This window comes from Typopeltis vanoorti, chromosome 26 (assembly GCF_054136105.1).
Source record: "Typopeltis vanoorti isolate ZY-2024b chromosome 26, IOZ_Tvanoo_1.0, whole genome shotgun sequence".
Classification (NCBI taxonomy): Eukaryota; Metazoa; Arthropoda; class Arachnida; order Uropygi; family Thelyphonidae; genus Typopeltis; species Typopeltis vanoorti.
In genome coordinates this window covers 28,114,902-28,139,496 of record NC_143574.1, presented here as the reverse complement: position 1 = coordinate 28,139,496, position 24,595 = coordinate 28,114,902, and the positions used below count along the sequence as shown (strand labels likewise).

General features: G+C 33.7%; 1 protein-coding gene across 1 annotated transcript in view; it reads right to left on the bottom strand.

Annotated features, from left to right (window-relative positions):
• LOC150092439 (phosphatidylinositol 4-kinase type 2-beta-like) overlaps nucleotides 1-8,917 on the bottom strand; it is a 162,346-nt gene extending 153,429 nt beyond the window's left edge. Inside the window, exon 1 of the mRNA XM_090415117.1 lies at nucleotides 8,872-8,917. The gene's annotated coding sequence lies outside the window, so the exon portion shown is untranslated. The remainder of the gene's footprint in view (nucleotides 1-8,871) is intronic.
• Between the last annotated feature and the right edge of the window lie 15,678 nt (nucleotides 8,918-24,595).

Below are 24,595 nucleotides of genomic sequence, written 5' to 3'. Positions count from 1 at the left end.
ACATTATTTCAGACATTAAATATATTGTGTTAGGGTTAGGGACAATGAGATGGTGGCACATTTGAGCCGTCTCTCTTCACTGCATACTGCTTAATTAGTGATAGCCTTGGGCCATCTATCTCTGATTGGTACCAGTGGAGATTGAACTGCCCACTCAGTCTCCAAAAGTTAGATAGGGCTAAATGGCCTCGCCTACTCCCGTATACAAGAATAAAAAGGCGTTAGCTGATTTTTTTTACTGTATATTTTGCATATTCATTTTCCTTCATTTTTCTTACATTACTTCATTTGGCACCACAAATAAATAGTTATTTATTATAACTATTATTATTATTTCCATGATTATTAGTTCTGATCTTGTATTTTATGTTAATTTCTGTTACAAAATTCTGAACAATTAGAACTTTTCACAAAAAAAACTTTCAAAGAATTTTGTGGCTGGCCCATTATTTTTACATTTCCGAACAGAAAACACCACAACACAATATAGCAGCTGCAGTGGATGAACGATTACTTAAGTCCTAAGTCACTCGACTCTATGGTTTTTTCCTTATAGTACTGTTTACCCTTACTATTCCCTATGCAGACCATTCCTTCAAAAATGAACCTTTTGCACAGATGACTCTACGACGTTTTCGCATGCTGTCGGATATACTGTTGGTGTGTTTTTATCATACTTTGTGTGGGGAAAGGTAAAATTTGTATTTGTGTTATCTGGAGATTACAAACATTTTTCTATACCAAACTTTAAGAATTTAAGTCACGTTTTTGGGTTAATTATTTGCTGTCTCTCTGTAAAACAACCAAATTCTAACAGTTCGATTTTTCGATTATGTGAACGAATTGTTTTCAAATGACTCAAATAATGTCAATAGGTAGCATTAGACAATTTCTAGAATAATGAATTATGGATATCAGTTTTGAACACTTTTCCCCATTCCTGACATTAATTTCACAGTAGCGATTTTTTTACAATAATTAAACAGAATGCATTAAGATATAAAGCTGAGGATTTAAATATCAACTTCTAATCAGAATAACTGAATAAAAAATTCACTGTGGAAAAATACAACAAAAACACACATCTTTGTTCATTTAAGTTTACAAATGCACATTTTATTTTGCTGAAATACTATTTACAAGTATATTCACTGAGAAAAAATCGAAACATGTAATTACCTGAAAATATTTCACAATATTTAGTTTGCACTCTTAACATTTTCCAAAGAGTTCAATAAAGAAACTTTTTGTTACTCACTGTTTCTTGGTTACATTACATCAAAATAGCTGGTCATGCAAAAGAGGTTTTAGATCTGATACCATGGTAAGCACAGATCCATACATTTGATATTATGTCAGTGTGGAAATGACACCACGACTCCCTAAACTTTCTTTGTATTCTTTTGTCAAAAAATATACAAAAACAGTTTTCGAAAAACGTTCGTAAATGTCCCAAAATAAAGAATCTTTATCGAATTGGATAAAATCTTGAAAGTGTAATTTTACCATTGATGAATTTAAATGATTAGCGATAATTTTCCCCATGATACGAATAGCTGGTAATTCAGTCTCCAAATATAGTACATGATTATCAATGTCATACATTTTTGTTGAAAATCTATCAGCTATTCGTATCACGTGGAAAATTATTTGTTAGTTGTAAATAAGTGACGCAATTTACTAAAACTTTACTTCCATCAGCTCCTGTATCATCAAGTATTAGTTCCCCATCTTGGCATTTCAGAATACAACACTCACTGAGGTCCATTTCGTAGTCAATTCTTCTTTGTGAGTAGCCGAGGATATCAGACACTTCCTGTGTAACTTTTCCCAAGGTGTCCTGGATAAATACATCACAATGTATGTGTCTTCTAAAATAATAATCGGCTTCCATCCTTTTAGAGCTATGTGAAGAGTTTTGTCTCGTGCTATTTTCCTGAAGAAAGAAAATTTTAATGACTTTTGTGGCTCACCCATTATTTTACTTTACTGGACACAAAACACCAGAGCACAATACGATAGCTGCACTGCCTGAACGAATTTGCCATAACTGCAAAGACACTTGACTCATTTGTTTTTCTTTATAGTACTGTTTACATGACCCTTAACCCTGACTGTTCCTTCCAAAATGAAACTTTCACACAGATGATTCACATACATGTTTCTTCATGCTGTTGGATATGATGTTGATGTGAGATCATATTACTTTAAGACATCATAGGGAAAATCTTATCTCTGTGGCTTGAAGGGTATTCCATATAATTTGTCCTTATTATGTTAAGTATTTTATCCTCAAAAAGTGTTTTTGATGTTAGACCATGTGACTATTTCTCTCACTCATATATCCGAAATTGTTGGGATGGGAAAAAATAACATTAGGTGGTGGAAGTGAAAAGGTAGTCAAGAGGGGGACAGAGGTCTTTCCTGCAATGCTCACTTACCCTACCCCCTAACCCCATCATCCCCTTATTCTCCCTCTCTCCTCCAGATGTCTGCTCAGGCTAGTGGAGATGAGCGAGCTCATTATTTGCAGATATCTTTTAGCGATGTCACCTCCAACACTGATTCTGATAACTTTGGAGGGAAAAAACCACATTATTTTTCCCTCCAAAGTTATCAGTATCATTTGGAGGTGACATCACTAAAAGATATCGACAAATGAGGAGCTAGCTCATTTGCACTAGGTTGAGCAGACATTTTCTGGAGGAGAGATGGATGAGGGAATAAAGTATGGGGTGGGGGAGCATTACAGGGAAGCGTTTCTTTCTTTTTTTTTGTTCTTCATTTATCAGTATCAGTTGGAGGCGACATTGTTCCCCATCCCAACAGTTTTGGACATATGAGTGAGAGAACTAGTCACATGATCTAACATCAAAAACACTTTTTGAGGATAAAATACTTAACATAATAAGGACAAATAATATAGAATACCCTTCAAGCCACAGAGATAAGGTTTTCCCAATGATGTCACAATGTAAGATAATCTCACATCCACATCATATTCAACAGCATGAAGAAACATGTACGTGAATCATCTGTGCGAAAGTTTCATTTTGGAAGGAATGGACACGATTAAGGGTTAGGTAAACAGTACTATAAGGAAAAACAAATGAGTCAAGTGTCTTTGCAGTTATGGCAAATTCGTTCAGGCAGTGCAGCTATCATATTGTGTTCTGGTGTTTTGTGTCCAGTAAAGTAAAGTAAAATATGGGTGAGCCACAAAAGTCATTGAAATTTTCTTTCTTCAGGAAAATAGCATGAGACAAAACTCTTCACATAGCTCAAAAGGATGGAAATGATTATTATTTTAGAAGACACATACATTGTGATGTATTTATCCAGGACACCTTGGGAGCAGTTACAGGAAGTGGTCTGATATCCTCGGCTACTTGCAAAGAAGAGTTGACTATGAAATGGATCTTGGTGAGTGTTATATTCTGAAATGCCAACATGGGGAACTAATACTCGATGATACACGAGCTGATGGAAGTAGAGTTTTCTCTATTAGTTGTGAAGAACCTGAGAGAGTTTCAACAAAAATGTATGGCATTGATAATCATTTACTATTTTTGAAAACTGAATTACCAGCTATTCGTATCATGGGGAAAATTATCGCTAATCATATAAATTCGTGAATGGTAAAATTAGACTTTCAAGATTTTATCCAATTCGATAAAGATACTTTAATTTGGGACATTTACAAACATTTTACGAAAAGTGTTTGTGTATATTTGTTGACAAAAGAATACACAGAAAGTTTAGGGAGTCATGGTGTCATTTCCAGATTGACAAAGTATCAAATGTATGGAACTGTGCTTACCATGGTATCAGATATAAAAACTCTTTTACATGACCAGCTAGAATGAAAATTTTCTTTATTTAACCCTTTGGAAAATGTTACGAGTACAAACTAAATATTGTGAAATATTTTCAGGTAATTACATGTTTCGATTTTTTCTCTGTGATTATACTGTAAATAGTATTTCAGCAAAATACAATATGCATTTGTAAACTGAAATGAACAAAGATGTGTGTTTTTGTTGTTGTGTTTTTCCACAGTGAATTTCTTACTCAGTTATTCTGACTAGAATTTGATATTTAAATCCATAACTTTATACCTTAATGCATTCTGTTTAATAATTGTAAAAAAATCACTACTGTGAAATTAATGCCAGTAAACAGTACTATAATTTTATTATTATTAAGGGTAAACAGTACTATAAGAAAAAACCATAGAGTCTAGTGACTTTGGATTTAAGGTAATCATTCATTCACTGCAGCTGCTGTTTTGTGTTGTGGTGTTTTGTGTTTGGTAATGTAAAAATAATGGATGAGCCACAAAATTCTTTGAAAGTTTCTTTGTGAAAAGTTCTAATTGTTTAGAATTTTGTAACAGAAAGTTAACATAAAATATAAGATCAGAGCTAATAATCAGTGAAATAATAATAATAATAATAATAATAATAATAATAATAATAATAATAATAATAATAATAATAATAATAATAAATAACTATTTATTTGTGGAGCCATATGAAGTAATCTAAGAAGGAGAAGAATGAAGCAGAACGATTATGAAAAATCGACAGTGGGTGAAAAATACGAATATTCAGTTATCTTTGGAATAATTGATTGTCAATTTCTTTTGAATAAGTCAAATTTATTTCCTAATGAAATTTGTATTTCTGATGGAATTATTGTAAGATATGCATTGACAAAAATCACCTTGTAGTTGGAAAGAATTACCTGAAAGAGTTAAAAAAAACAGAATTCTTGGTTAATAAAATATAACCATCAGCTGAAGTGGGAAATTGGTTCACTATCTCTGGACAAACTAAGAAATTGAATGATAGAATCAACATGCAAATATCAAATATTACTCGCTAAAGGAAGAGAAAAATCAAAAACATTAACGAGGTTAATAGGGAAGCCTGTTCTTGATTTAAATGAAATTGGATGCCCAAAACGTGAAAACATAATGTCTACTTTTAAATGATTTTCGAAACACAACAAAAGATTCTGTGCTTTTAGTAATGCTCAGAAATATATGCATTGGTTTCAAAAAAATAAATATGCAACCCTTAATTTTATTACAGTAATAAATTCCCAACGATCACCAGATGAAAATTAACTTTCAGATGAGAGCCACATTGTCAAAAACCACACGATGGCAATTCTACAACCATGGGAGGAATCTTTGAACAACAGTGCAAATTTAACAATAAGAAGATTAAGGAACAAAAAAAAATTGATTGTATTTTTCACTTTATTTTTTCTCTGTATGCTAGATTCAGTGAATACAATTTGTAAATAATATTTCACTCAAATAAAATGTCTAAATTTAAATGAACAAATTAGGTGTTGTTGATATGTTATACAAATTTAAGTAAGACCATAACATTTTTTTCCATGTGAAATTTCATGTCAAAAAGTAACCAGAGAACTTTTTTTTTTTTTTTGAAAATCCTCTCAGTGAAACTGTGTCAACTCATCAAAGCAAAAGGATATGTGTATTAAATTAACAGGAAGAATTTTAATGGAGAATATGTCAAATGAAAAGTGACAAAAAAAATTAAAAGGTATTGTAGCATGCAGATAACAAGTGAATCAAAATGCATATATCACAAAGTACTAAAGTACTCGCCATTGGAAGAGAAAAATAAAAAAAACATTAACGAACTTAATAGCCAGACCTGTTCTTTATTTAAAAGATACCAAATGATGAAAATAATACGTGCATGAATTTCAAAACTTTGAAAAAGCTGATGAATTTCTTGTTTGCTATGATCATAAATATTTATTTGAGGGTAAACATATTATTTTACAATTTTTCTTTCTTTCTTTCTTTCTGAGCTAATTTTCATTTGAAATAAGAATAAAATACTTATTTATTTTTATTGGTAAGAATATCTAATATAATAATAGTGTTAATATATATATATATATATATATATATAAATATCCCTACTATGAAATAAATGTCTGGCTGAGAGGACAACAGTCATTTGGGACTAACGGAAATGAGTTTTACATAGTTGAACTATGTAAAAACCATAATTCAACTTGTTTTGAAATGTCACATGGAGAAAAATCACATGAATTACACATAAGCACCAGAGGCAAATCATACACCATGAACATCAGTGCAAATGTTAAATCAGATGAATAAGAGAATAAACATGTAGTAAGAGAATAAAGATTCAATTAATTTGTAAGTAATACAATTTGTTTATAATAATACAGTCAAATAAAAGGTAACATAGAATTTAACAAAGTATATATTACAGAGCTAATATTCATTTGAAATAATAAGAAATAACTATTTATTTGTTGTGCTGGCAAAAGAAGCTTCTAAAAGAAAACGCTATGGTGAGTTCTAAACCTTGTTTGTTGTATATCCGTTACATAAAATTTCTAATACTGAAGAAAAAAATAAATAAATTTCAGTTACAGAAATAGGTTAAGAGCACAAGGAATCGAAGGTAAAATTAATAGTGATATTGGTTTTTAAAAAAATGTAAGCATTAATTTACTAGAGCAATAATTTCCCACAGGAACGAAGAGTTCCTACCTAAACACTCGATTTTTACCTACGTATAACAAAATTAGCGACTGGATGAGAGAGATATCTTTGAGATAAGACTTAATGAGAAATCTACTGATTTGAAAAATAAATTCTCACGCATTTCATTTATTTATTTATTAATTTTACTCAGTTATTCTGTTAGAAAATGTAGTTAAACTGAATTTTTAAAGTAAAATAGAAAAACAACTAATCAATTTGGAAAAAAATCATTTCACTTGTCAGAATTCCATACTCCTACAGCACGCTGAATTCCAAACAGGAAATTACACATACCCTCAACAAAACGTCGCATAGGCTTTCCCACCAAGCTTGGGAAAACATAGCATGGACAACTGTGAATAGGAATTAATACAGAGAACCAATCGGATAGTAATCTAAATTAAGTAGCCAACTAGCTTTTCTGGTTATTTACAGAAATATCTTTCAACTCCTATGTTTTGTGTGTTTTTTTGGTGTGAATATATGTTAGCCACAGTAACCTATAATGAAAAAGTGAACTGCATTTTCAGACTTGTGTTTGTGTTCTGTGCTGTGAATATATGTTACAAATCAACAATTTGGAATATTCAGAAAAACTTAATAGTACCAAGATGTTCCCATTCCAGAAAGAAATGTAAGTTAGTTTTTTTTTTTTAAACTTAAACATAACAATTGAGAATTGTAATTTCAATATTCACTGCTCATACATTTTGGTAAGTGTAATTCTAATACTGAATAGTTTTTTTCATAAGAATAATCATAGGGTACATATTAGAGTATCAACATGTATAAATTAGCGACTTTTCAGGTCTAATGTGTGTGTGTGTGTGTGTGTGTGTGTGTGTGTGTGTGTGTGTGTGTGTGTGTGTGTGTGTGTGTGTGTGTGTGTGTGTGTGTGTGTGTGTGTGTGTGTGTGTGTGTGTGTGTGTGTGAGGGACACCAGCATATAATTAAATTATGCAGATAAGCCTAATCACTGCCGCCATCACGACTCTACTGTAAGAATTCCCAACCTTTAACATGAAAGAAATACCCCAAAATGTATTGGAAAATTAGTAGAGCCATCTATGGACAACCAAAGACAAAACATGACGACAATGATGGATGTGTGTCACCCTGGGAAAATTCCAAGATATCTCATCTCAAAAAATCGCCCAGAATTCCATAGGCAAACCAAAACACCATGTTTTATCACAGAGAGACATATGTTCCCCAGAAATTTCCAAACACATAACGTCACGATTGCTTATCTCTAAATATTACCCACAATGCTAACGCAAACCCAACACACTACTTGATGTCCCTGACAGAAGGGGGTCCATAGCGAAATTCCAAACATTCCAAAATTCATCTTATCACTATCCATCACCCATAATACCATATGCAAACTATTGACTTATCTACAACTCATAACAACACACATCCAGGACACTGATGTCGCTACCCCTTTCATCCTACCCCTATTTGGTTCATAGTGTCCCACCAATCATGACACGAATGCTTATCCACTAATATATCTCCCTTTTTCATTCAAAACAATAATGTCACTTATTTACAACTAAGAAATTACATCACTTATGACGTGAATGTGTGTTGTTTTCATTGAAAACAACACACATTCACGTCACGATTCCTTATCCTATCTTGATCTTTATCTTGTCAGAAGTGTCCCAAAATCACGACACGAATCTTTATCTCTACCATCACGCATAATTTCATACGCGAACAAAACAAACAACGTGATGTCAAACACAGGTGCTCCCCAGAAAAATTCCTAACATTCCTAACTCATGACGTCACCCATGCACTGACGTCATCATCTCAACAACCAATCCTGTCACGATTCCTCATCTTATCGTGATCTTGATCTTGTCAGAAGTGCATGCCATTCTACTATGGTCCGAATGTATCTGAAGATCTGCAGACAGCACACCGATTGGTACGAAATGGAATATTTTGAATAGTGATATCGCAAACATAAAAAAATCTGAAGATTTGTAAATTGTATGCAAGCCTTCCCCTCCAATATGGTTGAAGAAGACATGATTTTTTTTTAAACATTGAATCATTCAATACAGGCTTTTTTAAAACTTTATATTTGAAGCATATCAAACACGTTCTATTTCTAAACACATTTCCACATTACTTACAAAAAAAATTCGTTGTGGTCGTGTAATAAAGTACACCAAATAATTCTAGTTCTTTTATTAGCATCCTCCAAGGATTAGCTCAGGAGAAGTTGGTATTTTATTTTATTTTTTCAGATATAATAATAAATATTATATGCCTTTTTATTGAATCATTACCTTATCATCAACTTAGCGCCATAGCCATTCTCCAGACGATAGTGAGATCTTCATTATCGAACAAGGCAGACGCTAGGCTAGACGTCACCCTCCTGCAAAGCTGAAATGGGCGCCCGAAACAAATGGCAATTTATTTATTTATTTTTATTTTTGTCATAATCATGTGGAAAGAATTTATAAGAAAGAAATGAAATTACACATTTGTTCTTGAAAACATTTTATTAATTAAAATTTAAATTTCCTAGTTTTGATATTAACAAAATTATCTATAATATTCTTAATGTCTACGTTTTCACATATATCATTTTCAATGGCTATTAATGCTAGACTTTCAAGCCTTGTTTGTAACTTGCTTGTTCTTAAATAAGTGGTGATTAACTGAAGTTTCGAAAAACGAGCTCTCATGGCTTGCTATACTAACAGGTATAGTTCATATTCTTAAAACAATTGCAAAATTCCGAATACATAAATTATTCGACACAATATATTTAAGAATATCGAGAGGATTTTCAATTTTCGAAGTATCGTTTCGCAAAATATCTGTATAAAATAGTATCTCGTCAAAGAGTTCCATGGCATTTATATGTTTATTGTTACCATCTTTCCAAGGAATTTCTAACACTTCGAAACGGCGCCCACCTGCAATGGAGGCCATGTAGGCTCGCTTCTGCCGGCCCTGCTAACGAGCATAAATGAAAGCATACGAGAATGAAACAGATAACTTCTGCTTCTGCCATCTTGTGATCCTAATTCTAAACGTATTAATCTGTATTCTACAGTTGATGTTTCTGAGTTTGGAAAAGCTTTTAAAACGCAGTTTCTGATACAAAAGAAATCTATTTGCATTAAATTGGGAACTTGCGATTAAAAAAAACTTAGATGAAGTTCTATGCAGTGACTAGAATCGAACATATATTCTATCGCTCTATTATTATTATCAGAGACCTTCAGGAAGCCAAGAACTCACTGAGGGAGACAGCAGCCACACTATCATGCTTTCTCTTAAACTCATTCACACTAGACGTACTCAACACTTCTACATGCAAACTGTTTTACTCACTCACTGCTCTGCCACAGAAAAATCTAGTTCTCACCTCTTTCATAATTGTACATCAACTTAAAATCCATGGATATCCCTTGTCCTACGCACCTTTGTATTACAAACATTTCATATAAAATATTTCATCAACCGATATTCCATAACACCATTTCAGAAGTTATAAACTTCAATCACTGTCCCGATTTCTTCTCTCTACCAGTCTCTGCAGTCCATATACTCGCAATCCACATTCCATAACCAGATATGGAATGTGGATTGCGAGTATATGGAATGAAGGAGCTGTGTAAAAGCTCCTTCATTCCCCAGAAGACCAAATCTGCGCAGTAGTCCAGGTGCGGTCGTATCCAGGACTTGTAAAGAGACAGAATTTTCTTATTCACACATGTCGATGTTCGTTTCAACATCGCAATTATCTTCTGAGTTGTAGTTTCAACTTTTGTTATGTGACCTTTGAACTTCAACTTCCTATCCACTATAACTACAAGGGCTTCTGTAGCCTGATCAGTTTCTACAAGCATAACGCACCCATATAATATTATGCTGAATATCTCATCACGCCGAAGTTCATTGAATTGATAGCCATTACCATTTTCCCACATTTCCATCCTGTTCAAATCACCCTATAAATGCTGTACGTATCAGTAGATTCAGTATATTAACGTATAGTTTCACCCCCCCCCCATACATAACTGTAGACTTCCTGATATATATCCGTAAACCCTTATCCAAGTCAATAGTTTATATTTCAGTCTCATATTCTGCAGTTTATGCAACAGCCTTTGATGCAGTATTCTATCAAATGTCCACAATCAAAAATTCAACATTATCATGGTGTATCCATTCCATTTTTCCAAATCAGTAGTGGCATTATCATAAATAAGAGCAAATTGTCAGAAATGACCTCTCTTTTATAAATACATAGCGTGTTTATCAACTTATTTCTAAATGGGAGGTCTTACCAATGTCCTCAAAATCTTCTCAACCACTCCAGAGGTACTGATATGTCGATAGTCAGACACATCAGTCTTTGCCTTCCATAATACAAGGAAGTTACCAGGAGGCTCAGTCTCCATGTTTAGTTTTTAGTGTTTGGAAAAATTTTGCTGAACTCAAGATGTTTAAAAATGTTTGCTTCGGTAAGTTTAAAACTGTATTTCCTTTCAAGGCACATTTGAAAATTCTATCGGACTTACAAAAGCAAGAAAAAAGAAACGAGATGTGCAACATACAAATATTATAACAAAAACAAATGTGTTACAGCTGAATCAGCGCCCTCTTTGTTACGATCTCCAAAATTTTGGAAGCCTTTACTGCTATCCTTCCGCTATGTTTTTCATTCTAAAATCTCCTTTAACAACATAAAGGACACTTGAAATATAACAGAAGAATGCGTTTGAGTAATTATGAGTGAGTCAACCAATATCGGATTCATTATCATTGAATTACATTTTTGTTTCTGGACTCTGACATGGGCGTTAAAGAGATTAACTGACGAGTTTTATGATTAAATCAGCGTATCTGCAGTTGATAGGTGTGCCAGTTTGCGCAGTTATATTTTTAACCATCCACGTTTCGTAAACGATCACCAGTTTGTTAGCTTTATCAGTATTGCAGGGCTATTGTGAATGATTATCTAGAAAGAATGCCACCTGGAAGAATCAAAATCAAAGTAGTCAAAATTCGTGAAAGTAGAAAGAAATATAAGTTGGTTTTATACTTTAGGCTTAAGAAACTGTTCATTTAGGCGTAATTTGGGCGTATACTAAAATGCTGTTTGATAGACACAGTCGGTAAAATATTTTTTTTTTTTGTTTTGTTTTGTTTTAATGAGAATTATTGTTCGTCATAGGTGTTGCAAATTTCAGATTAATATTAGCTTTTGTATAAAAATAATTTTAAAAAAGCAATATTTATTATTAATAGTAAAAAAAAAGTGGATCGTACTTTTAGTGCCACTGGATAACACACTTATTTAAATCCCCCACTCACCGCGAGAGGTCAGTCTTAGACAAAACATTTCAGTAAAATTCCACACTGCAGTGTCTGTCGATAACTTGTGTACGAACGGATATAACAGATTTTACTATTATTCTTAGATACGCACCTAAGAATGAATTTAAAAAAAATGCGCCAGTAAAGCAAGCGAACTATGATATAAACAAAATATAGAAAACGACAGAATCAATTTGTAATAACCAAAACATAAAGAAAATGCAAAAATAAATTTCTGAATTCGAATGGTGCCATGAAAAATCTATTTCAGATATTTAAACACTTTTTTTATTCGATGTTTCGTATTTTTTGCTTACTCTAGTGATAAAAACAGCAGTAAGTGCTTTGGGAATTTTTGCATGCTAACCTTCAGTTGCAAGTGATATACAGCGACTTTATTTGACAATAAAATGTAATCGATATGGATTAACTTGCTTTTACACCTAAAGTATGTCGGAGACAGAAGTAGCAAATGTCGCTGTGTAGCTCATATGCATGCGGATAGAACTTTAAAACTTTCCCTTGATATTGCCATCGATACACAACAGAACACGTTTTCTACATCTCGTAAGAGGCTTGTCTGGAAACGAAACTGCTAGCGTGACAAAGAATGAAGACTTGTTTTTTATTTAATTTTTTTTCTATACAGTGTAACGGTCTTTACTTGAAATTCGAAGCATGGAAACTTTTTTAAGCACAGCTTTTAGACTGAAATCTCCGCTGTTAGGATCGTAAAATTTGAGTTGTGAAATCGTGCATTAAAAAAAGGAAAAAGAATATAACTTCTCCATGTAGATGATGTACAGCTCTCAGAGAGACAGCGAGTCCCAGTCCGTTCTATATTTTGCGTCAAATTGTTTGGTACAGTATCACAGTACCTTGACAGACGTCACAATTTTAAAGATCCATCATTTAAATAAAAGGATCATGGCCGACCTAGACTGGAGTTCTTTTACAATATATATGCTTTGCATCCAAAAGGCTACGGTTTAAGTATGTGGTTGTTTTTAGGTCGCAGATGAATTGTATAACATGCTGTTAGACCACCTCACTCCTTACTAGAGGCCCCAAATTTCATGTTTGGTCTCCATGTAAAAAAACTAAATAAAAATTACTGAAAAAGAGAGCCAAAAGGCTTCACTTCGGCGACGCAAAATAATTCGAATTAAGTGGATATTGAATCCAACATTATTTCAAAGCCGAATAAAGAAACTACAAGAGTTTCATGCCGAATATAGAAACTATAAAAGTCTCGGTGGATCCAAGCGTGAAGCAAACCCTTTCATGACAGGGGAAACTCGTAGTAAAGGTGGTGTAAGCTCCGATCACTATCCTTAGTATTGCCCTTAATGTGAAACACATCTCCAAGCGGACATGTATGATGTTATACATTATGAGGGGTTCACTACCCAGACAGGTTTCGACCTGTTTTGAGATCTCGTCAAAACAGGTCGAAGCCAGAGCTCATTGTTTCTCTATTCGGCTTTGAAATAATGTTGGATTCAATATCCACTTAATTTGAATAATTTTACATCACCGAAGTGAAGCCTTTTGGTTCTATTTTTCTATAATCAGTAATTTTTAGTGCCTTTTGTGATGTGGCGCCTTTTTTTAGCAACTCGTATGGTAAATTGTAAGTTTTGCATCAATACAAACTGAGTATTTACATCTGGGTCTGGCTCCCACTGACAAGACCTCAAAAAAAGGTCGAAACCGGTCTGGGTAGTGAACTCCCCATAATGTATAACATCATGCATGTCCGCTCGGAGATGTGTTTCACATTATGGGAAATACTAAGGATAGTGATCGGAGCTTACTGCACCTTTATTACGAGTTGCCCCTGTTATGAAAGGGCTTGCTTACGCTTGGATTCGCCGAAACTTTTATAGTTTCTATATTCGGCATGAAACTCTTGTAGTTTCTTTGAAACTCATGTTGTTTCTTTATTCGGCTTTGAAAATGTTGGATTCAATATCCACTTGATTTGACTAAATAAAAATGTTTAAAAATAATAAAAGTATTAGCTATCCACCGCACTTATGTACTATAGGCTTACAATTTTTCGTGGATGGGAGCCATACTTGTTGCTTGGAGCACTAGAGATTTTTTTTTTTTTTTTTTTTTTAACACTATTTGAGGTGCTTCTCGCCTGGGGGAGGGGGAACCATTGGTGTAGAACTGACTTGTGTACGAATATCGGAGAGAGAGAATATCTAACCCTCGTTTCTAGAGACGATTTGGATCCGGGACTTTCCAACCAAACTACAGATTACAACATGAAGGTGCTCATTGTCACACTGTGACATGAGGCGTTGAACGGTATATTTGCCTTTCACATTCGCCAAGTGGATGGCATCTCTTCTCCAACTAGTAGGCTGTGGGTTCGAATCTAATTACGGGAACTGATTTTTCTTAATGTCTTTTGTCTTATTGTATGCCTGTACTGGTTTAAAAAGTTGATTTAAACAGTTGACACTGTACACATGTTTGGTTTCAAAAGTAGAGTTTTAACTCTTATTTTTCCTCCTCCAAATAAATTCGCTAATGCCTTTTATTCTTTAAAGAGAATGGGTGTAGCTCTTTTAACTCCGGTAACTTTTTGAAGACGGATGGGCAGCAACTCATCATCCTTCAAACCCCTTCATTGGTGATGAATCCAAGTTATCGATAAATTAGGCAAATCAGGACGAGTACTGCAGACAACTGTTGTCATCTCATTGCCCTAAATCCTAACAGTTGTATTATTACCTGTAGAACTTCCACTATTACAGGTTACCTGTTAGAGCTAACAAACATAGTTTCCAAGAGGGGAACGAACTTGCCGTGCTAAAGATCGATTACACGGGAATTCATTGAAGAAAGGCTTCTCAAAGTAGAATCAAACGTAGAGTAATCTTTCTTCAGGCATCCCCTTGAGCTACGGATGTAAACAACATTTCTACAGAATTACACTGGCACTATGGATGAGAGTCACATAAAATAAATTGCTTTGGTAAGATATGGACGTCCCTATTTTAGGCTGAAACATACTGATATGTACACTGCTTGGAAAGAAGTCAACAGACACCACAGTGTGAGGAACAAACAGCCATGACGCCCATCCTAATAACATATAGGATCCCTCTTTCGTTGCGATGACTCAGTAATCCTACGAGATTCTTCAATAAGCGTACGACAGCGAGCGATCAATGAGAATTTTTGTAACGTTCCTCCTGTAGGCATGTAATGAGGTCCTGGACTGTTGCGAGGAGAACATCACTTGATCTCATCCGACGACGCTCCACTTCATCCCACAGATGTTCAACTGGGTTGAGATCAGGAGGTCCATCAAGTGTTGTGACGTCAAATGTCCACAAACGATGTATTTACGCCACAAAGTAGGAAGCATTGCATTGTTCAAAATGCTCAGATATCTCTCAGAGTTCGATGTTGGTGGCATCACAAACAGAGGTCAAAGTTCAAACCAAGAAAAACAAGACCATGCCGTCACACTGCCAACTCCGAAGTACATAGTTGGGGTTACTCTGGTAAGAGATGTTCACCGGGCATCCACCACACCCATACCCATCTACCTGCTCATTAGAGGGTGATTCGTCGCTCCATAACGCAGATTTCCAAGCTTCCACGTCCCACTGTACACACTCTTTGAACCATTGAAGACGACGCTGAATGTTGGTTTTGGTCATATGGGGCTTGTTTATTGCGGTCCTACCATGGAAACCAACGTTGTGAGCTTCGATTCTGTACCGAGGAATGGATACGTCCGTGATCCCATAAGGGAATGAATAACATTTCCGGCTCTACTTTCAAAGAAGACGCAAGCGAGCATAAGGCAAAGCATGCACAGTAGCAACAGCGCTTTCAGTGAAAACCTCCCTGGGCAGTCAACAAGTGTCTTCAATAGTTCCTCTGTTGATTTTGGGTTTGAGAAATTGGTTATTTGTGTATTTATCGTTAAATATTTCGAGATGGTTTGCGCAACATGGCCCCTACACGCGCAATCAAAAAACCTAGTGAAGAATCATAGAAAAAGAGCTAGCAATTGATCTTGAAACGAAGTTGCAAATTATAAAGCAACATAAAGCTTGTAAACCCCTCAATGCGATCGCACATGATTTCGGATGATCTCATTCTACAATGACGACTATTTAAAAGAGGACATTCATCCACAAAAAGCTAAAATGTATATCTAGTTTCAAAGCTCTTAATGCCCGTATTGCATTCTGTTACAGGTAATGTGGCTGGGTATAAACTGAAACCATTTATGATATGGGACAGTGAGAATCCACGAATCTTCAAAAACATTAGGAAGCATACTCCCAGTTCATTATCGGAGCAATGAGAATCGTGGTGACTCAAAAATTGAGGATGCTTTAATCAACTGTTATGCGAGTGAAATAAAAAGCTATTGTGTGAAAGAAAATGTAGCATTTAAAATTTTATTAATTCTAGATAATGCTCCAGGTCATCCGTCTTGTACGTCTTATACGGTGATTTTCACCGAGTTCAAGGTCATGTTTCTCCCTTCAAACACTACTTCATTGATCCAATCGATGAATCAGGGAGTTCTTGCAGTGTTTAAGGCTTATTATCTAAGGAGAACTTTTTCACAAGCCATACTGAAGGAAATAATGAGACTCTCATACAATTCTGGAAAACATTCAATATTTATCATGCTATTAATAAATGAATAGCATGATTGCTGTGACTAAATTTATGATGAAAAGAAGAAGCCAGGCACATTGGATATTTTCATGGAAAAAAAAAAAGTCACACCAGAAGAGCCACAGTCTAATCGTCTACACAGGGAAGAAAATTAAGATTTGGGTGATTATTCTCTTGTTCCATAGTGGCACTAACGCACACTACAGTGTTATAATAAGGATTAAAAATTAAAATGTCTGTACACTTATTACTGTTAAGTCCCTAACCCCAATAACTCTGTTGATTTAATGTATCGACTTACGTTCTGCCGGATGGAAGGAACCCGGATGTAAGTCGACAGATGACTGTACATTATTTATTATATATTTATTAATTAATAGAATATATTAATTAATTATTAATTTATTACAAATTTATTTAACTATAATTAAAGAAACCTTATTCACACTATCTTAAGATCATTAAGACAGAAAGTTTAAGATAATTAAACAATGAAGGTTAAACATGTGTGATGATGATGATGATGATGAATATCAGGGGCGAATTCTCCATGCTTGCTTCACAAGCTCATTACTTGAGAAAGAAGTAATATTTATTTGTTAATAAATGCATGCATTTATAAGCATTCCATTCAGGCTTTTATTTTTGTAGACAGAAGATGTCTTAAGCTTGCGCGGCAATAATTGAGCTTTGAGTTGTATATCGAAGGCCGATGCTTGCTCGTCTAGTCAAAGCTACCTTGGCTTGCTCGTCTAGTCAAAGCTACCTTGGCTTGCTCGGTTGTGGGAGCTTCCAGGTTCTCGCTGCAGCTGTGATTTCATGCGCGCGCATAGCCATTTCCGCTCCCTTCACGTCGTCTTAAACACAGGCCATACGCAGTCAACGTAGCTCTAGCCAGTGAGCTTCAGACAGCCTTTACAAGTGTGCGTGTTGCTTGGGAAAATTAAGTTACAACCAACTTTTTATGACGATGTTATTGACCAGTTCATAAAGAAGAACCGTAGGGTGGAATTTCTATTCAAGTAGTTAAATTGAAAAAGATAGAATGTCATTTGTAAAATAAATGTTGTATTTGTATGATTAAATGTACAGAATTTTCTAAATATGTAGTTTTAATTACAGTAATTCATTATTCTGCGAATCAGACTTCAATCACACCTCTCACTCCCTGAATGATAACAAGAGCAAGCGTGAATTTCAAGACCAGCATTCGCCCCTGATGATGATAAGTTCTATTTACTAGATTACACTTACTAAGGTTCATAAAACTGAGTACATTTTTTAAAATTTTCGAAGTTTGTTTAAGCCAATTGGAAAATGGTTTTCGATAGCAAAGTTTTCGTGGTTTTGATTTAACATTCACATCACGTGAAATATCTGTTTAAATGCATTTATAATTCTATAGAATGAGATTTTTATCTCTCTATACGTCCTGACGTTTATATTTTCAATATAAACCTTAGGACGTATAGAACTACGAAAAAAGAACTACGTAATATTTTCATAGGAAGGAAGTAGAAGACCAGTTTATAATTATGTGCATGTTATTATCAGATACTTTAAAAACATGTTTATGTTTGGAGAAACAGCTTCCATCTTTACATTCTCACCCAAGATGGCAGTCTTACTACGCACTACTATGAAGATACTCAATAATATGAGGAAGACCATAAACTTTTGACTTAAAGCCTCTTTTAAACGTTCCGATATACCCCACCATGACAGCTGTGATTTATGGCTGTGAAACTCCTGGTACTCTTGCTACAAAAGCAACTATAGTTTCAAGTTTACTGCCAAACTTCTACACTACTGTACATCCGGACAGCCTATCGCAACACCATATAGCCAATCTATTAAAAGTTAACGTAGGGGAATATTAAAGAGACGCTTGGGACGCCCCGCCCATGGAACAAAAGGAAAATAAATGATGCATACTGTTTCTGAATTAAGACAAAATATACACTTTTATTCTAAAGCTCTTGTAAAGTGGAAGAATCTTTGACGTGCAGGCAGGTGTCCATAAATATTTCACTGGCGTAAATCATGTTGCGATGGCAACGCGAAATTAACTTCCCAATGCCTCCACATTACAATCCGTAAATGTAAAAGCCATCAATGTTTGAATTCTTCTTCAACTAGTAATTTAGGGGCAGGTCTATAAAACATAATGGACTCACATTAAGCTGTATTTGGCCAAGGCGAAATTCGTCCAGTGCTACTTGTTGAGAGGGGTATGCATGCGTATAAAAGATGAGATCCATACCACTAAATAATGGCCAAACAACCAACACGACCAAGCAGTGATATTATGTCTATTAATTGGGCATTCTTTGTCTTGTTTTAAATTTGTTTCTTGAGTGATCACTGCATTAAGGTCTGTTATTTTTTTTTAGATTTTGAATACATTTCTGAAGTGCATTTTCAGAATCAATATGGTTAACAAAGCAAATACATCTTCTACAACTAACCAAGTGTCATTGCCATTATTTGTTTACTAGTATATATTTTTGATGGCGTTACGTATTCTATACAATCATTATTATAATGCAGAGTGTCGTCTTAATAATGTAACCTACTATTTATTTATTTACTATTTAAAGGGTCTCATTTCATATCTTCTTAAATATTATCTTACGAGATGAGTCAAAATTAGTCAGTTTTAAACTTCAATTAAAAATGGATCTCTCTTAGGAACATGAACCAGAAATATATAATAGTTCTCTCAAATTGCCTGCCATTATTCCAAGATACACGTGCAAAGCATAGTTGCTGATTATGCTCTGATAGCATCGAATTCTGAACATTAGAGGTAGCTAATCCCATACTCCTTAAGGCCACTAATTGTTCTTCGCTTTCCGGGCATATTTTTCGTTTAAGGTAGCCCATCTCCATTTCAATGACCTTGGAGGCCATCGAAAAAGAGACCTGTGGGAAATTAATACTTTAGAAAATGTTAATTAAACCATTTCATATGACTAATTAGTCTGTGTGTGTGTGTGTGTGTGTGTGTGTGTGTGTGTGTGTGTGTGTGTGTGTGTGTGTGTGTGTGTGTGTGTGTGTGTGTGTGTGTGTGTGTGTGTGTGTGTGTGTGTGAGTGCGCGCGTGCTATACACACACCGTTGGCAGTTCTAGAGGGAGATACATAATTTACTGTTAAATAAGAAAAATATCTATCTATAGATTTTTTTAATTATAATACAAAGAAAAAGAAATCAAAAAAGATGTTATGAAGGAAGAACAGAAGTAAATGCTTTAAAATAATTTACAGAAAGAGAGCTTATCATGGTACTTATGACTTTTTTTTCTTTCGTCAGTGAGGGCAGTTGGAATTAATTCTCATCAAGGAAGAAATTTCACGGAATCATATCTTGACAATGTAAGTATCACCAAGCACGTTCAGGGTAATTTTTCATAGTCTGAGAAATGTGTGTGTGTGTGTGATTTCCGACTCCTGGTAACTCCATGAACATACACTCCCTATTCCAATCTGTCCCTCGCCATATCTTTCAGAATTTCCAGGCGCCCTTCAATTGCTTCTTCAACTCCATCCACCCATCTAATTCTTGGTCTTCCTCTTCTCCTGTTTCCATCAACTTTAGCAAGCATCATCATCTTCTCCAGACTGTCATCTGCTCGCATATGTCGGAAGTATGACAATTTTTGCTTGATGGTCATAGCTTCGAGGGAGCAATCTGGCTTTATTCTGTCTATCACTGATTTATTGGTTTGCTTTGCAGTTCATGGTATTCTTAGTAAGCGTCTCCAAACCTATAATTCAAATGCATCTATCTTCCTTCTTTCACTCTTTCTCAGGGTCCAACTTTCACATCCATACAGCACCACAGGGAATACCATTGCTTTCACGATTCTGATTTTTGTTGCGAGGCTAATATCTTTTTATCTTTAAAGATCTTGCTTAAATTTGTCATTGCTTTCTTTACGAGTAATAATCTTCTTCTAACTTCTTCAGTACAATATCCATCTTGATCAATTCGGGATCCCAGGAGCACAAAACTGTTAACTGCTTCCATTTTCTCCCCATCTAACTTCAAAATCATTAAGTTTACATGCTGGCATAACTTTTGTCTTTTTGAGGTTAAGTTTAAGACCATATTTAGCACTTTCTTCTTTAACTTTCAAAGTTACTTTATTGAAATAAGGAATGTTAAAAAATTGAACCAGAATTTCTTATTGCCTTGTTTCATTAATGGTTGACGAGCTCCTTATAATATTTTCCCATTCTCCCATAAGAAATAAAAATGTGGATTCACAAATATACCAATGCGTTCATATTTATAAATTTAGGGACACAAAAACACACGTGTTGAAAAGATTATTTTACTAATTATTAATAAAATAACACGACGTTTCGACCCTTGTATCGAGGTCATCATCAGTGGAACCAACTACATGCTCTAGCCCTGTATACCGATAAACTAAATCTACGTAGTTAATTAATCTTTTTCTAGCCTGACCTCTAGCGATAAAAAAATGAAAAAATATTAATAAATAAATAAATAAAAATAAAAAAAAATAATAAATAAATAAAAATAAAATAAAAAAATAAATAAAAAATAAAAATGCTGTCCTAACCATTCCAAGAATGTGGAGGTCCCACCTATAACCTGTATAACAACCTAAACTAGCCGTAGAAAAATTCCACTACAAGAAGACAACCTGGTGAAGTGTTTGTAACATTCAACAGTAACTGAAGGAAACCATATTATAACAATCAGAACTGAACAAATCCAGAAGAATATTAATACATGAGGACTTTAGCAGTTTGTTGTGGTTGTATTTTTTTATTTTTCTTTTATTAATTTTTTATATTTTATTTTTTTATTCTTTTCTATTTTTATTTATTTATTTATTTATTTATTTTATTTTATTTATTTTTTTAATTTTAATTTATTTTTATTTTTTTATTTTTTGTTATCGCTAGAGGTCAGGCTAGGAAAAAGATTAATTAACTACGTAGATTTAGTTTACCGGTATACAGGGCTAGAGCATGTAGCTTGGTTCCACTGATGATGACCTCGATACAGAGGTCGAAACGTCAAGTGTTATTTTATTAATAATTAGTAAAATAATCTTTTCAACACGTGTCTTTTTGTGTCCTTAAATTTATAAATATGAATGCTGATGGCCGTGTAATCTTAAAAGAAAATATATGAGCTTCGGGATCTTCCTCAGTCATAGCTAAGTTAGCTGGTCTTGGGCGTGGACAGCAGGGTTTTTCCACCAGTTTATCTTGGGTTTTTCGTTAAAAATGAAAACTAAGATTGGTTGTAATAATTTATGAGTTGGGCGAGTTGTTAAAATCGACGACAGTTAGTGAGTACTGTGTATATTTTCGAAATGCGTTTTAGTATAAAATTTCAAACGAGAGATTCATCACTTCGCTGTTGCTGTGACATCAGGAAGGTCTGTGAATGGATGATAAGATGTGACAGAGAAAGATATCAAGATGTCAACACCTCAACAGTTAATGTGATTATAGTCGTAAAGGAACAAAACTTAGGAAACGGTTGTAGACGTGCGAATACTTAGCAGTGGATTTGAAAATATTGATTGGCTCTCTCTTCGTAGCATTTCTGGAAGACCCAGTGACGGGCGCGCCAGCGTACACACACGCACACACACCGAAGATTTGGCAAAGTTGACTTGCGTACAAAACGCTTTTACATAAAGGAATGTCACTAATAAGAAATCGATAGCTTCTGCGCGACTTTAAAATAGTTCTGATGAAAAGAGTCTTGGAAGCCTTGAATTAAATATACAAAGCTTGCGTCACAGCAAGAAGTGTGTGTGCCAACAGAGTAAAGTACAACACAAATAAAGTAAGGCATAAGAGGATCTCAAACTGATTTAATTCTCACACACACACACATAAAGAAACTGGCTGATACACGAGATTCGATGCTTTCACCTGTCACAGCAGAAGTGCGAATACTGTATATAAACCTAAGCAAACACGGCAAGCTTTAAATGGATTCTTTGCGATCCTCTGGCTCTTTATAAATAATGAAATTCTAAATCTAGGGGGAAGATTTTTGTTTTGGTAGCACTGCCGGTAAATATTTTATTTTGTAAAATGAATTACCGAATGGTTTGTTTCAAAATAAGTTCGTATTAAGTTAATACATATAGGAAATGCGATACAATATATAGTGGCGAACAATTCACACTCCAATTGCAACACTAATATAATAATTTTGTTTACTTATATTTGAATAAAGGATTAAACCAAAACGGTATATTATTGATCTTTGCAAAATGCTTATTTTGTGCTATACTCACCGTATAAGTTGAAAACAAATTTTGCACTTATCGCTGACTTCTTCATGCACATTACACTAACATAATGTTGGCATAGCAATCACCTCAGGTATTTTCTTCGTTGTAACTTATGAATGCCTTCCGGTACAATTCTCTTCCGGTTTAATTGTTTCGTTTATACTAGACTTCAGTTTCGTATATTGTAATTCGTATGATCACTAGTAAGGTTTTCCATGAATATTTAAGTGGGGGGGGGGAATAATAATAAAATATAATAATATATAATAAAATAAAAAAATAAAATAAAATAATAATAAATAAATAAATAATAAAAAATAATAATGATGATAATAATAATAAATAAAAATAAATAAGTAAATCATAATAATAAATAAATAAATTAAATTAAATTAAAAAATATAAACATAAATGGATGGAACATGTTAAAAGAATGAAAATAGAAAGATTACCAAAACAAGATTTAAAGTACAAGCCATTAGGAAAAAGAAAACCAGGACGTCCTCTTAAACGATTCAACGATGACTTCTAAGGCGAACAGGCCATGCTAGGCCTAAATCCTTGATACGCATGACGATGATGAATAAATAAATTATAAATCAATAAAGTTAATTATAAGATGAAAAATTGCAGTCACCGTTGAAAATGTAGAATGTACGCAGCACTTGTTACAGATTTTGTAAAAAAAGATGTTGGAATTCAACTCAAGATGCTCATTGTACATATTGTAAATATTTATGCAATAAATAAATATATATTTATTATTATTATTATTATTATTATTATTATTATTATTATTATTATTATTATTATTATTATTATTATTATTGTTACCATTGCATGAAGAGTCATACGTTATGAAATCATTTAAAAATTCAACAGGTGCTTTTATTCCCTTCTTTAATTAAAAACAAGAAAGAAAACTAATTCTGTTTAAAATTCTTTTTTTTTTTTTTGCTTTTTTTATCCCCACCAGGGGTGCTAAATACACTCATCTGTACTTTAAAAGAGTCATTCAATGTTTGAAATAATGTTTACAATTATTATTATTATTATTATTATTATTATTATTATTATTATTATTATTATTATTATTATTATTATTATTATATTACCATTGCATGGAGTGTCATACGTTATGCAATCATTTAAAAATTCAACAGGTGCTTTTATTCCCTTCTTTAATTAAAAACAAGAAAGAAAACTAATTCTGTTTAAAATTCTTTTTTTTTTTTTTTGCTTTTTTTTACCCCCACCAGGGGTGCTAAATACACTCACTGTACTTTAAAAGAGTCATTCAATGTTTGAAATAATGTTTACATATTTATTTATTATTATTATTATTATTATTATTATTATTATTGCATGGAGTGTCATATGTTATGCAATCATTTAAAAATTCAACAGGTGCTTTTATTCCCTTCTTTAATTAAAAACAAGAAAGAAAGCTAATTCTGTTTAAAATTCTTTTTTTTTTTTTGCTTTTTTTCCCCCACCAGGGGTGCTAAATACACTCATCTGTACTTTAAAAGAGTCATTCAATGTTTGAAATATTGTTTAAAAAAAAGAGATAAAGAAGTGTATTGAAGATCTAAAAATGAAGTCTGTATAGTTACCTGAAATGACAAAGTATTTTCAGAAACTCGTGCAGTTATATATGATTTAATAATGATGGCAATCCTTCAAGTTCGTCTGAGAATGAATGAAGTT